Here is a 14,642-nt window from a genome sequence, read left to right as displayed (position 1 = left end):
TGTTTCAAGCCATAGATTGACCTCTTTAGTTTACATACCAAGTCCTCATTACTATTGCCATACCCTAATTTCGTCCAGGGACCATTTTTTGTTGGCATGCGACTTTCGCTTGACCACCTCAAAATGTTTAACACCCATCGTTGTGGAATCCGTAAAGTTCTGAGATGTTTCGAGAAGAAACCGGTCAAAAATACGAAAACGAGAGTGTATTTAGCAAAGTGGGGTGTGTGTAAATGAACTGTTACACTCTAATTTCATCCAAGGACCATTTTTGATCGCTTCGGAAGGCTTAACACTCATCAAGATGGAATCTATAAAGTTTCGTGAGATTTTAGAAAGAAAACGACCAAAAACACAAAAATGGGGGTCAACTTATCAAGATAGGGGTGTAAATAGCAATTTGAATCTAGGCCCTTCGAGAATGTTTTGGAAATTGGATTGCTTAAGGAGGAAGCAACTGGGCGGCAAGCTCCTCCACGTTGTTGAAAAATGGTTTCCGGGACTTCTGTGGCTTTCGTAATGCTTCCGTAAAATTTCCGAAAACCTTGGGTAAACATATTTCACTTAACATTGGTGAAAGGGAAGATAAAAAAAGATGAAAATCAAATCCGAAACACTTCCATAAGGCTTCCGTAACTTTTCCGTAAAGTATGAAAAGGGGGCTGAACTTAGTAATTGGGGTGCGCTTAGAAATCTTCCTCAAGAAGCCTCTGGGCAGCAAACACCTCTCTTTTTCCCTATAAATAGGGGAGGGGGGCTGTTTCAAAAATATTCATGACCCCTAAGCTATGCATTCCGGCTATTTTGGGCAAAAAACACGTTTTCGTGAAGAAAAATTGAGTCGAAGTGCTTTCGTAACGCTTCTGTAAGCGATTCTGTGGAAATTCTTCATCGTTCTTCACCACTCTTCGTTCGTTCTTCGTCGTTCTTCAGTCTTCAACTGGTAAGTTCCCGAAATCGAATCTTTAAATTCATTATATGCACCCTTAGTGGTCCCTACTTGTTTTGTGTACTTTCACTTTAATTTCGCTTACTTTCAGTTTTCTTTTCTTCTGCTTTAACGAGCTTTTAACAGTTTATTTAAGCCGTTTTCTCACCTAATAAATGATAAAATGAATTTCAACCGATCATTTGTGTTGTAATCTCGTTTAATCACTGCTAAAACAAAATCTAACTGATCGTTCACGCTGTAACAACGGTTAAACCAAAAAAGGTAAAATAATAATAAAATAATCAAAATATCTTGAAAAAATAATAATAAAATAATCAAAATATCTTTGAATAAAATAATCAAAAAAATCCATCGGACGTCTTTCTTTGGAAGTTTCCTTGAATGAATTGACTAATAACCAAAGTGAAACTAAGGCTAAAATCAACTCACAAATCATGCTTTTTTCCGCAAAAATCACTAAAGACCGTTTTAAGGTCCTACGCCTTAAACGGTCCTCTTTGCTTTTATCGGTTAACATGGACCGTTCAAAAGCATAAAATCAACATGTAACTTTACCGCTTTTGCAAGAACTACGTAGGTCAGATTTCCTCATTACAATTGAGGATACATAGGAGCAAAAGCCCCGCTTTTGTCGACCACCCCAAGAGATCGTTAATGGTCCAACACCTTAAACGTTTCTCTCCTTTCAAAAACAAGAGATCATTAATGGTCCAACGCCTTAACATTTCTCTCCTTTAAAAAACAAGAGATCGTTAATGGTCTAATGCCTTAACGTTCCTCTCCTTTCAAAAACAAGAGATCGTTTAATCGTCCAACACCTTAAATGACCTTTGTTCAATTAAAATCTATCTTGCAAAAAAAAAAAAGGATAAAAACAAATTAACCAACACTTAGTTCTAAAGAACTACGTAGGTCTGATTTCCTCATCGCAATTGAGGATACGTAGGAGCGAAGGAAACACCCTTGTCGACCACAAAAAGATAAAAAAAATACAAAAGGCATAAAAAGACATAAAAACGTAAAAAAGGGAAAATAAAACCAATCGAAGACATGATACTGCACACTTTGTTAAAGGCTGCCGTCCTTTTTAACAGACGCGTGGGGTGCTAATACCTTCCCCGTGCGTAAAAACAACTCCCGAACCTTTCACACTTAAAGTTCATAGACCACACCTTTCCGGTTTTTCCGACGTTTTCCTCGAATAAACGTTGGTGGCGACTCCGCGCCCCTTCCTCCCTTGGATGATGCACTGTGAGCCCCGCGTCGCCCTCCCGCCGAAGGGTAGGTTGCGACAGTTGGCGACTCCACTGGGGACTGTTTTTAGAGAGTTAGGCCTTCTAATCTCGTGCAATATCATGACTTCCTCTTTTGTCGGTTCCCTTTTATTTCTCATACGTTCTTGTATGTAACTCTTTGATGCTTTTAGTGTGTTTTTGAAATGTATGCATGAGATAGATATTTATTCATTTGATGCACACAAACACCAACACTATTTGTACACACGGTGAGTTGAAAAGGGGCCATATACCTGGGTCCATGGGAACATAAGGAGTGGAGGTGAATATGTGGTCATGCTGGGTCTCCAACTGGCTTGATAACAGTGAACCCTCATCTAGAGTTTTTCTCTTTGATAGCATGTTGTTGCTGGTAGTCCCTACTACCGCAATATGTTTTTTTGAAGGGGATGATACCTCTAGAAACCATCAAGAGAGATATGACCACCTTGAGAATTATCACTAAAAGCCTTTTAGTTCCTCCTGTTTAGGTCCCTAAAATAGGGGCACGAAGTGAACACGATGCGTGCCTTTTAAACACTGGCATGCATATAACCTAAATTTCATGTACGCCTTTGCTGTATGATTATTTGAGGATATTGCCATGCTGTGTACATCTCCCTGTTGCGCTTTTGTGCATCTGCATCATGTCATCACGCATGCATTGTATGTTGGTCTCGTCTTTTGTCACGGGAAGCCGGAAGGTCCATATCACCTTCTTAACTGCACACATGGGGCACTGCGTCCCTGAATGCGCAAGTAAGAAGAGATAATTTTCTGGGCTCTCGTGTCCGTAAAATCATTCATATTGTGCATCGCATAAGCATATCTTCATGACATCATAATGAACATATCATTCCTGCATTTGTCCGTTATCATATTCCAACATCACATTTTGCATGAGTCATTGCATCATCATGCATATGAGTTCAACTTACTTTTTGTTCTACAAACTACATACCTTTTATTTTCATGTTTACTCATGCATGATCCTTGCATTTTCCCCTGCAAAACAAAAACAAAAAAAGGAAGCATGAAAATTCACATTGCATTCTTAGTTTCATGTGTTAGGTACCATGAGCCAACCATGTTGGGATCATAAACCTATTTCCAAAAAAAAAAGAAAAAAAACAAAACAAAATGATTGAGCATGATACCTAATGCGTGGTTAACTAGGAAATGATGTTTCTTCGGGCATCTCAATCTCATAATTACATTTTCCATGCATAACATACGTATTCCCGAGTCTTTCATCTCTATGAAATGTTGTCGAAGTATTGGCGATCAAAATTGCCATTCCTTGGGTTATGGGGTTGAATCAAGCTCATGCTTTTATGAAAAGGTTCATCAAGTCAAGTTGAAGTATGGAAGTAACCACCATGCAAAAATTAGGGCAAAAGATGGATCAAGTTACATCACTGCTTCGTTTACTGCCAAACACATTTAGGACTATTGATGTCCTTGTTACTTCCAGTTTCACCTTGACAAAGATGTCATGGACCATGTTGAAAATCTAAATTGATTCAACCCCATGTCCTGTGTAAAAATTCGCAATACTTCAACTGTGCATCATTCGCATACATCCATGCTTTACATTGGTTGCATTCTTTCCTTGAAAAAAATGAACTTATTCATTGTTATCAAAAGGAAAGAACACGCTTTACGGCGCCCTTACCGAACCCGTGCTAGAGCTAGAGTAATGGGTGAAGTAGAGGAGGTGCAAGAGTAGATGAAGGCCGACATGGAGGCCATGAAAGAGAAAATGGCCAGAATGATGAAGGCCATGATAAGCATGAAGAAGATAATGGAAGCCAATGCGGTTGCAATTTCCGCTACCAGCGTTGTTGCTAAGGTGAACCCGATGCCCCTATGTGGCCTCGACCAAATGAATAATCCAACCTCAGATATGGTAGGCAAAGATTTGGGAAGTACAGGCGGCCCCCATTATGCGCAAATTAAAAACAAGCACGCCTTCCCGCCATATGGCTTGCCTCCCAACTATACACCACCCAATGTGGTGTACACTCCTAGTGAGAATGTCAATAACTCCACTCCCATACTCATTGAGAGCCGACAACCCTAAACTAATCATGCACATGTCTCTCAAACCGTGGGGGAGACACATGAAATTCCCCACCACAATCTAGCTGACTTTGAGCCTTGCTTCGGATATGCCACTGAAGGGCAAGTAGTTGGTGGTATACTCCTGCAAAACACTTTGGAGGGCCCTCAATTTCGCCCCTAACCGCAACCCTTGCATTCCATAGCAGGTAAAATCCCTCCTATTATGGAAGGAATGGGAAAAGTTGGATCATCTAGAGGAAAGGCTCAGGGTCGTTGAAGGAGGCAGAGATTATGCCTTTACTAACGTAGAAGAGTTGTTCCTAGTACCCAAACATGGTCATTCCCAAGTTCAAGGTGTCGGACTTTGACAAGTACAAGTGCACTACTTGCCCCAAGAACCATCTAAAGATGTATTGTCGGAAGATGGGGGCATATGCAAAAGATGAGAAACTGCTGATACATTTCTTCCAAGAAAGTCTTACTGGGATAGCTGTTACCTGGTACACTAACTTGGAACCTTCCCGAGTCCATTCTTGGAAAGACCTAATGGTTGCCTTCATTGGGCAGTATCAGTACAATTCTGATATGGCTCCGAATAGGATGCAACTACAGAACATGTGCAAAAAGGGGCACGAATCTTTCAAAGAACACGCCCAAAGGTGGAGAGACCTGGCAACCCAAGTGGTTCCCTCAATGACGGAGAAAGAAATGATAAGAATGATAGTAGACACATTACCAATGTTCTATTATGAAAAATGGTGGGTACACACCTTCAAGCTTTCCGGATTTGGTCTTCGCTAGCGAAATGATCGAAGTAGGTTTGAAAAGAGGCAAATCTGATCATCATGCTTTGATAAATGCGAAAAAAACTGGGGCAAATGAAGAGGGTGAGAATGAGGGAGAAACCTATGTTGTGACTGCCATTCCTATATGGCCAAACTTCCCACCAGCACAACAATGTCATTGCTCAGCCAATATCGGCCCTTCTCATTACCCATCACCTAATCATCCACAAAAGTCATCCCCAAATCAGCCACAAGGCATGCCTGCTTACCACACTCCCAATGCCCAAACACCACCTATAGTGCCAACCAAGAAATGAATTTTGCAGTGAAAAAGCCTATAGAATTCACCCCAATTCCAGTGTCCTATGCTGACTTGCTCCCATATGTACTCGATAATTCAATGGTAGCCATAACCCCATCCAAGGTTCCTCAACCTCCATTTTTTCGAGGATACGACTCGAACGCAACATGTGCATATCATGGAGGAGTTCTGGGACATTCCATTGAGCACTGTATGACCTCGAAGCGTAAGGTGCAAAGTCTAATTGATGCAGGTTGGCTGAAATTTGAGGAGAATCACTTGTGAATCCTAACATTGACAAACGACACCACACATGGGGCAATTTTGAAAGCTGTTGTTAGATGTCTCTAATGACTCATCAGGATTTTCAAGTTTACGCCATTATTGTAAACCACAGTTACAATGCTAAATAAAATGGATAAATTTGACATCTTGGTCCCTCATCCTCTCGTAATTACATCTTTGCTTTCACTAGAATGTGGGTGCAAGCCATTGGTTAGTTTGCTCAAGTGACATGCGTTCCTGAGTTTGGACTTCCAAGACCGTTCAATCAGAAATTACTCGTGCTACACATTTGATGAGGATGCCATAAACGATGAGTAAAGCAAAAAAAAAAGTTTAAGAAAAAAAGCATTTGATTGACTGTGTTTTCAAGTAAAAATACAAACGTTCATGTGACCTCATTTTATCATTTCGAAAAGTTTGTCTTTTTTAGAGAGAAGTGAGTTATCAAGAATAGGAGTCATTTGACTTAACCCGTCAATTAAAAAAAATCCTTCAACTATTTCTCGTCCTTGAAAAATTCTTTTTGCGAGAATCAACTGCCTCTTTCATTCTTCCTTGCTACAAGGTTGTGAAAACAAAACAACGATTGATACCTTAGAGCCCTACACTGGGGCAATGAAAGGCACCATGCATAAACCTCAAGTGAACCTAGGGGCAAATTAGAAGTTCTCACCCAATTGGTTCCCAGCTACAAGGTCATGACGAAAGATAACAATTGGTACCTTAAAGCCTTACACTGGGGCAATGAGGGACACCGTGCACGAGCCTCAAGCGAACCTAGGGGAAGATCAAAAGTTCTCACTTGTCGATGTTTTTAAATGAAAAGAGGGGGACAAACCCTGGATTTTCAATGGATTGATTAAACGTCAAATGACTCCATTGCCGTCACTCCAAAATGGTCAAGTGTTTAAATCAAACAGAATATACACTCTGAGGGAGTTCCCGGAGAGATTTGCAAAAGATAGGATGAGGTTGCAAGAATTATCACCTCTTTCAAAAGGACAGTCAATCTGTGTTTTCCAAAAAAATCAAATCAAAATCAAAATCACAAAATAGGGAAAGAATGTCATGAACATTGTACAACTTTCCATTACATTGCATTGTTGCATACGAAGTCCGCATTTACCGCATTTCAAGACAAAGGTTGCATGCATCTGCATCTCTAAAAATCATGTTAACTACATAGATTTCCTAACTCTACTGTCCAATCTTTTTGAATTTGGAATGATCGGCCCTCTCAATGAGTCAATCTCTTGCTTTCTCATAAGGGTGGACCCTTGGGTACTAGTACGCTAGCCTTCGAAGGGCTGCACGCCCTCGCCTTTAGAGGACTATACGTCCTCACCTTCAGAGGGCTACACGCCTGATATGAACCCTCATGGCACAAGGGCTGACTTAGGATCGTCTAGGATTAAACCTTAATGGAAAATGCGGAAATTGATTAAGGAAAGGATGGAAAATAAGGTGGTTAATTTCGTGGGTCTTAATAAGGTAGTTCTTGGCATAAAATGGATGAATGAGATAGTAAAACATAGGTTAAGTGATGGTTGGACAGAAATATAGAAATGGCAATAACTCAAGCTACAGGGCTCCGAATGAGATGATTCCAAAACGAGGTGAAAGGTCTCGTTTTGAAATTCAATTTAGGCTCAAGAATCACTTAATTTAAGTGCGCAAAATGGGAGTTATGGCCACGAGATAATTCTGGGCAGAAGTTGATTTTCTGGAATTGTGGTTTGAAAGAACAAGGTTGAAGATGAAAGGAAGGAAAAAATCACTCTTTCTGACGAGGGCAACACACAAAGGTTGTGAAAATCCTTTGAGACAGCCAGGGTGTTCTTGAATCACTCAAGAATTTAGGAGAATCACTCTCACTAAGATAAAAGAGATAAAATCTAATTTTCTGAATAAAACTCAACTTGTGTTTATTGATAAAATGGTTCAGCTTATATAGAAGCTTTACATCAGATTTTAGTAATGACCCACTAACCTAGAATTAAAGGAACTTAATGCCATTAACCTAGGGAATTAAAGAACTTAATGGCTGAGTGTAACTGAAATTGTGGCAACCAAAAGTCACCCCCAACAGCCATCAAGTCAGCCACCATTTGGTCTCCCAAAAGGCTGATGCCTAGGTTGCCAAATGGTCCCTTATTACAACTTGAACTAAACCTAACTAAAGCCCTTTTAGTTGATTAACCCAAAATATATTTTTGGTCAGCCAACTTTACAAGGATTGGACCATTATTTAGACAAACTAAACACTCTAAAATTGAGACAAAGTGGTGCCATTTAGTCCTCTTCCATTTGGGCCATGATACAACTCACAACCCTGGACTTTTCTCCTTGAAACTTGGGCTTGCATTCAAATAGTATGGACAACACTTGTTGAAAAGCTTCCTTGGCTTTCCTTGCTCTAGCCCTTGTCATAGGTCTTCCAAGTCCTTCAAGTGGATCCTTGCCCTTGCTCTTGGTGATGTCCTCATCATTGCCTTCAGAGGACTATACGTCCTCACATTCAGAGGGCTACACGCCCTCGCCTTTAGAGGGCTGCACGCCCTCACCTTTAGAGGACTACACGCCATCACCTTCAGAGGACTGCACGTCCTCACCTTCAGAGGGCTATGCGCCTTCACCTCCAGAGGACTACACGTCCTCGCCTTTAGAGGACTACACGTCCTCACCTTCAGAGGATTACACGTCCTCACCTTCAGAGGGCTACACGCTCTCACCTTCAGAGGACTACACGTCCTCGCCTTCAAAGGGTTGCACGCCCTCACCTTCAGAGGACTACACGCCATCGTCTTCAGAGGGTTGCACGCGCTCACCTTCAGAGAACTGCACGCCCTCACCTTTAGAGGACTACACGCCATCACCTTCAGAGGACTGCATGTCCTCACCTTCAGAGGGCTACGCGCCCTCGCCTTCAGAGGACTACAAGTCCTTGCCTTTAGAGGGCTACACGCCCTCACCTTCAGAGGACTACAGGTCTTTGCCTTCAGAGGACTGCACGTCCTCCCCTTCAGAGGATTACACGTCCTCACCTTCAGAGGGCTACACGCTCTCACCTTCAGAGGACTACACGTCTTCGCCTTCTGAGGGCTACACGTGCTCACCTTCAGAGAACTACACGTCCTCGCCTTCAGAGGGTTACAGGCCCTCGCCTTCAGAGGACTACACATCCTCGCCTTCAGAGGGCTGCACGCCCTCGCCTTCAGAGGACTACACGTCCTCACCTTCAGAGGACTACACGTCCTCGCCTTTAGAGGGCTACACGCCCTCGCCTTCAGAGGACTACGTGTCCTCGCCTTCAAAGGGCTACACGCCCTCACCTTCAAAGGGCTACACGCCCTCGCCTTCTGAGGACTACACGTCCTCACTTTCAGAGGACTACAAATGCTCACCTTGAAAGGACTGCACCTCCTCGCCTTCAGATGGCTACATGTCCTCGCCTTCAGAGGGCTGCACGCCCTCGCCTTCAGAGGACTACACGTCCTCGCTTTTAAAGGGCTCCACATTTGTGCCGTTAGAGGACTTAAGGTCCTCTGCCCTTAATGCTTAACCGAGACTTGCGCTCCCGAGTGAGGGGCCAGTAGTTTCCCTTTATCAGTCCCTTGGTCACCCCCCTGATCTCGGAGGAGGGCCAACTGTGCGAGCACAACCAGAGGGAGGCTATCGTGCAGCCACTATGCATACTGGGGCAAGATTTCACCCAGCCGCTGCAAGGAGACGAGTGCGGATCATGCGCACCAACATGACCACTCTTACACAAATATGGATGACGTTGCTACTTAGCAACATTCTGCCCAACGACCACAATGCCGATCTCCCCCTACGGAAGTATCAGTTGGTCTGTGCCGTCATGACATAGGTAAGTATGCATGTGGGGCTCAATTGATTTCTGATGTCATCTATTGGTTGCAGGGATTGCACCCATAAGACACCCAGTGGACCCAGAGGAGCCCAACAGGGCCCTGGGGTTTCCAGCTCTGGTTACGGGCATCTGTCAGTCCTACAGGGTGCCCGTCCCCCCCAGCAAGGTCATGCCATCGTGACATATGTAAGTATGCACTTCCCTCAACTGATTTCTGATGTCATCTATTGTTTGCAGGGATCGCGCCCGCAAGACACCCAATGGACCCGGAGAAGTCCAAAAGGGTCTTGGGGTTTCCAGCTCTGATTACGGGCCTCTGTCAATTCTACGGAGTGCTTGTCGCCCCCAGCAAGGTCATCATGCCCCCTACTAACCGAGCTTTCATCAAGAAGTACTGCGCCCCCAGGCAGGCACAGGGTGAGACACCACAGCAGCCTAGGGATGGCCTGCAGCGAGCAACAGATGCACTGCCGCCACCTCCAAAGCCCCTCTGCTCATCTACAAAAACTGGAGCGTTGCCTACTACCCATGGTCGACCAGGAGGCGACCAAGTCCAAAGCCAAAGGTAAGCAACAGTATTAGGTCCGTGACCGATAAGTCATCACACGTCCAGCTCAAGACGTTAAAGAAGCGCTACTAGGAGGCAACCTAGTACCTTTTAAATTTCTGCTTGTTATTTGATCACCTTTTGTTTCTCAAGTCATAGTAGGACACACCTAGTTGCTCATGATCCTAGGAATTTAAATTAAACAAGCACAAGCTCAGAAGGTAGTCATACCTCACAAAATATATGTATGTGTGTTTAGGTAGTGAAAATACCTTAGATATGCATGTATATAGCAAAAATACCTCACAATATATATATATATATATGTATGTATATATATATGTATGTATGTATGTATGTTTAGGTAGCAAGATACCTTGGATATGCATGTATATAGCAAAAATACCTCACAAAAATATACATATGTTTAGGTAGCAAAATACCTCAAAAAAAAAAAAACAAAAACAAACAAGAACAAAAAATATATCTTTCGGCTGAAAAGCCAACACGCTTTTGAAAAGAAATAACTTCCATCTTTTCTTTGAAAGAAGATTCACCGATCAAAACAAAGGTTTTTTTTGAAAAAAATGTGTATGCACCTAAAGGGTGAATGCTGTGAAATTTTTTTCCGAACGCCCAAAATGGACTCGGATGAATGCATGAATTGATAAAAGAACATGTTTTGGAAACACTGGGTTGACTAAAATAGGAAAAATAAATCCTGAGCCCTAGTGTCACATGACCATAAAAACTTGATGCTTGAGTGTCCACATGGGTGCATGCATGACCAGTTTTGCATAAAATTTCCTAATCATCATTGTTGCATGTGTATCATGGAAATAATGTGGGACATCTCCTTTATCCCTGAGCCGCTGGCCAAACCAACACCCTGACATATATCATGTCCAGCCGTTCTACAAGCTTTAAGCCAAAATCCCAACTCACCATAAACCTTGACCCAGGGTGAGAATGCCCATCCTTGCCTTTGAAAGAAGAGAAAGGAAAGAAAATAAAGTTCCCGATCAAAGACCGGAAGAAAGCAAAAGAAAATTTCCGATCAAAGAATGGAAGAGAGCAAAAAGAAAAAAAGAAAAAAGAAAATCCCCGATCAAAGATCATAAGAAAACAAAAGAAATCTGCAAAAAGGTCTTAGGACCAGACAAATATCTAAACAGTACAAAATTGTCACCACCAAATAAGGAAAGAAAGGAAACCACAACCTGAAGTGGTCCTCTCCCTTTGGTTGCCGACCAAAAATCCTATGCGTCAGTGATTTTTTCGCCTTGCACTAGACAAAAACATAAAAGGAAAAGGCCAAAACACTCAGAGCCAAATTGCCCTCCAAAAAATACTATTCCCAAGGAAAAGTCCTATTGATCCATGATCACGCGTGTAATCTTTGATTTGATAGGAAATGATTTGTAAAATCAAGTCATGACATATCCATGGTTTAGAATTAGGATGAAACACTTACCTGTGGGAGAGAGATACGCTTTGAGTGTTTTTCTTTGATTTTGTTGGACTCAGTGTTTCCTCTAAATGGTCGTTTAGAAACGAAACGCTAACATCCAAAATCTCATTTATGGTTATGAGAAAATTTCATCAGCATACTCTCCTTCCCTAATAGACACATTTGTTTTTCATCAAAAATCATATGTTGCTCTGATAAGTTGGAGATTTTGTTTCTTTACTAAAGCATGTTCACATTTTAGTGAAAGAACACCGAGACTATTTTAGTCTCACAAAAGCAAGAACTACGTAGGTCTAAGTTCCTCATCACAAATTGAGGATATGTAGGAGCAAAAGCCTTACTTTTGTCGACCGCCCCACCTTTTTCTATTGTGACCCGTGAAGTCCGATGACATGCGGAGATACCCAAGTGGTTATCCGCACAAACGATTTTTGTTAATCCTAACTCGTGAAGTTAGGTGGCACACGGAGATACCCAAGTGGTTATCCGTATAAACACTCGTTCGCTATCCGTCAGACTCAGAGTCCGGTAGCATTCAAAGACTAACATCGTCTTCTGCACCCTTTGTTAATCAGGGGCAAGCAAACCCGTTGACACGCGGAGACTTATGTCGTCTTCTGCACCTTTGTCATCCTGACTCGTGAAGTCAGGTGACATGCGGAAATACCCAAGTGGTTGTCCGCACAAACGATTTCTGTTGATCCTAACCCGTGAAGTTTGGTGGTAGGCGGAGATACCTAAGTGGTTATCCGTATAAACACTCTTTCGCTATCTGTCAGACTCAAAGTCCGGTAGCATGCAGAGACTAACGTCGTCTTCTGCACTTTTGTTAATCTTGACCCATGAAGTCAGGTGACGTGCGAAGATACCCAAGCGGTATTCATACAAACGATTTCTGTTAACCCTGACCCGGGAAGTCAGGTGGCAGGGGGGTACCGTATGGTTATCCGCACCTTTCGTCAACCAGGGGCAAACGAGCCCGCTGACACACAGAGACTAACGTCGTCTTCTGCACCTTTTGTCATCCAGGGACAGCGAGTCAGGTGGCAGGCGAAGATACCTTATGGTCGTTTGCACCTTTCATCAACCAAGGCGAACGAGTTCGACGGTATCAGGATGATGTTGGTTGTCCGATTCTGATTATTTTCAAAATTTTTGCAAGTTTTTATTCTCGTCATCCGGAGACATTCAAGCCCGATGACGCACGAGATTCTTCTCTGCTGGGCGGGGCCGATCAAGTTCGATAGCGTGTGGAAACGTCTTGGTTATCCCATTTTATCGCTTTCAAGACACTGAAGTTTTGTTGACGCTTTGATGCCTTTTCTTTTCTTTCTGAATGAAAGGTCCCGCTGGTTGGGATATTGGTCAGCCGAATAATGTTCCACTCGAACGAAATTAGTGTCTTATCTTTACTTCGCTTTTATCTCCAATAAAAGATAAGTAAAGAGGGGCAACTGTCATACCCTAATTTCGTTTGGGGACTATTGTTTGTTGGCATGCGACTTTCGCTTGACCACTTTAAAATGCTTAACACCCATCATTGTGGAATCCATGAAGTTCCGAGATGTTTCGAGAAGAAACTAGTCAAAAACACGAAAATGGGAATGTATTTAGCAAAGTGGGGTGTGTGTAAATAAATTGTTACATTCTAATTTCATCCGAGGATCATTGTTGATTGGTTCAGAAGGCTTAACACTCATCACGATGGAATCCGTAAAGTTTCGTGAGATTTCGGAAAGAAAACGGCCAAAAACACAAAAATGGGGGGTGAACTTATCAAGATAGGGGTGTAAATAGCTATTCAAATCTAGGCCCTTCGGGAACGTTTTGGAAATTGGGTTACTTAAGGGGGAAGCAACTGGGCGGCAAGCTCCTCCACGTTGTTGAAAAATGGTTTCTGGGGCTTCCGTGATTCTTCCGTAAAATTGCCAAAAACTTTGGGTAAGCATATTTCACTTAACATTGGTGAAAGGGAAGATAAAAAAAGATGAAAATCAAATCCGAAACACTTCCATAAGGCTTTCGTAACTTTTCCGTAAAGTACGAAAAGGGGGGTGAACTTAGTAATTGGGGTACGCTTAGAAATCTTCCTCAAGAAGCCTCTGGGCGGCAAACACCTCTCTTTTTCCTATAAATAGGGGAGGGGGCTGTTTCAAAAATATTCATGACCCCTAAGCTATGCATTTCGGCTATTTTGGGCAAAAAAACACGTTTTCGTGAAGAAAAATCGAGTCGAAGTGCTTTCGTAATGCTTCCGTAAGCGATTCTGTGGAAATTCTTCATCGTTCTTCATCGTTCTTCACCGTTCTTCGTTCGTTCTTCAGTCTTCAACTGGTAAGTTCGCAAAATCGAATCTTTCAATTCATTCTATGCACCCTTAGTGGTCCCTACTTGTTTTGTGTACTTTCACTTTAATTTTGTTTACTTTCAGTTTTCTTTTCTTCCGCTTTAACGAGCTTTTAACCGTTTACTTAAGCCGTTTTCTCATCTAATAAATGATAAAATAAATTTCAACCGATCATTTGTGTTGTAATCTCGTTTAATCATTGTTAAAATAAAATCTAACCGATCGTTCACGCTGTAACCACGGTTAAACTAAAAAAAAGGCAAAATAGTAATAAAATAATCATAATATCGTGAAAAAATAATAATAAAATAATCAAAATATCTTTGAATAAAATAATCAAAAAATAAATCGGCCGCTTTTCTTTAGAAGTTTCCTTGAATGAATTGACTAATAACCAAAGTGAAACTAAGGCTAAAATCAACTCACAAATCAAGCTTTTTTCGCAAAAATCACTAAAGACTGTTTTAAGGTCCAACGCCTTAAACGATCATCTTTGCTTTTATCGGTTAACATGGACCGTTCAAAAGCATAAAATCAACATGTAACTTTACCGCTTTTGCTAGAACTACGTAGGTCTGATTTCCTCATCGCAATTGAGCATACGTAGGAGCAAAAACCTGCTTTTGTCGACCACCCCAAGAGATCGTTAATGGTCCAACACCTTAACGTTTCTCTCCTTTCAAAAATAAGAGATCGCTAATGGTCCAACACCTTAACATTTCTCTCTTTTCAAAAACAAGAG

Source organism: Glycine max, chromosome 3 (assembly GCF_000004515.6).
Source record: "Glycine max cultivar Williams 82 chromosome 3, Glycine_max_v4.0, whole genome shotgun sequence".
Lineage (NCBI taxonomy): Eukaryota > Viridiplantae > Streptophyta > Magnoliopsida > Fabales > Fabaceae > Glycine > Glycine max.
The sequence above is the reverse complement of the archived record's forward strand: the minus strand, read 5'-3'. Positions refer to the sequence as shown.